This window comes from Aulonocara stuartgranti (assembly GCF_965226115.1).
Source record: "Aulonocara stuartgranti genome assembly, chromosome: 1".
Lineage (NCBI taxonomy): Eukaryota > Metazoa > Chordata > Actinopteri > Cichliformes > Cichlidae > Aulonocara > Aulonocara stuartgranti.
Window position 1 is genome coordinate 565,114 of NC_138939.1, and position 1,683 is coordinate 566,796.

At 52.1% G+C, this 1,683-nt stretch overlaps 1 long non-coding RNA gene across 1 annotated transcript; it reads left to right on the top strand.

Annotated features, from left to right (window-relative positions):
* Positions 1-799: 799 nt before the first annotated feature.
* LOC309711217 lies at positions 800-1,095 on the top strand. The gene is made up of 2 exons (XR_014277909.1): positions 800-842; positions 923-1,095. It is a non-coding gene; the product is annotated as an uncharacterized lncRNA (long non-coding RNA).
* Positions 1,096-1,683: the final 588 nt, after the last annotated feature.

Below are 1,683 nucleotides of genomic sequence, written 5' to 3' on the forward strand. Positions count from 1 at the left end.
CGCCGCCACTGGATCCCGGGCAGGCCGCCTGGGGAGCAGCACCGCCGCCGTCGGACCCGGAGCAGCGCCGCCGTTACTGGACCCGGGGCTCGCCACCGGAGGGGCAGCAGTGCCGCCGCCACTGGAGCAGCGGCAGGCCCCCAGAACTGTTTTGCTGCTGCTGCCGGACCCGTGGCCGTCCACCGGAGCTGCAACAGCGCCGCCGCTACTGGACCCGGGGCCCGCCACCAGAGGGGCAGCAGTGCCGCCGCCACTGGAGCAGCGGCAGGCCCCCAGAACTGTTTTGCTGCTGCTGCCGGACCCATGGCCGCCCGCCGGAGCTGCTACGTCGGCGCCGTTGGGCTCGAGGTAGGCCCCCTGAACTCTGTTGTTGTGTTGATGGGCCGCCTGAGACTGTTTGTGGCGTCTTTTCGGGGGGGTTTTTTTTGCGCCGCTGCGGGTTGCGCGGTCTGACTCTGGGACTGTGGGCTGGGTCGGTTTGTTATTTTGTTGTTTTTGCTTGTTTTGGTTCTGGCCCTCCGTCCTGGTCCCCCCGCCGCCCGCCCTGGGTTGGTTGTGCTGTTTTGGTTTTGGTTTTGGGGTCGTCGGGAGCCGACCCTTAGAGGGGGGGTACTGTCAGGGTCCTGGGTCTGAGCGACCCAGGATCCCTGAGCAGTTATGAATTATATTCTTATTATCATTATTATATGTATTTTGGTGTTGCTTCCCTTCTCTGTGCTTGTGTGTGTGTATATATGTGTGTGTGTGGCTGAGCACCTGCTGCTGATCAGGCCTCGTCGGGGGAGCTACTTAAGAGAGTCTTGGAGCTCCCACCGACGCGGGATCATTGCATGAGACTCCACGTTAGTCGTCCTGTTATTGAGTTAGTGTGCATGCCCGCAGTTGTATGTGTCCTGACGGCTGCGTCTTATGTTTCCCGCAGGAGCAGCGTGGAAGACACGAGAGCAGCGAGCACCGGGGGGTGCTGACACGGGAGCGGAGAGAGCACAGAAACACGGACTATTCACGGGGAGACACGACACTGGAGTCTGGGAGAACACGGGGATTTATTGTTACGTTGTTTCACTTTGTAAATAAACACTGTCTATACATAGAGCACCGCGCCTGGGTCCACCTTCCCCACTCCTTCCACGGTGTGCCATGCCACACCGTGACAAAATATTAAACATTATTGTGCAGCACATAAGATCAACACTTCACCCTTACTACTGGAACTTCAACATTATGCACTCCACACTGTATATAAATGCCACTTGTTTTGCACATGTCCAACTACCAACCTCTGTATATTTTATATATTTTATTTATTGTTTACTCTATTTAATTTGTAAAATATGTATACACACACACACACATGCGTAGAAAAACATATTTAGTATACACATCCAGTAATACATACACTCTTATATTGTACATATATTTATTACTCTCAGATTTACCCATTATTATATTTTGCTTGTTTTATGTTATTGTGTTTTTGCACACCTCTGTTGCTTGTGAAGCTCACACACAAGAATTTCACTCACATGTACTGTACCAGTGTACCTGCACATGTGACGTGACAATAAAAATGATTTGATTTGATTTGATTTGATCTGAAGGCAGTGTCACCAAGAACACCATAATGGATGGAAATCTTCAAGAAGACAGGCCCACCTGAAGAACATTCAGAGAAGGCTTCAG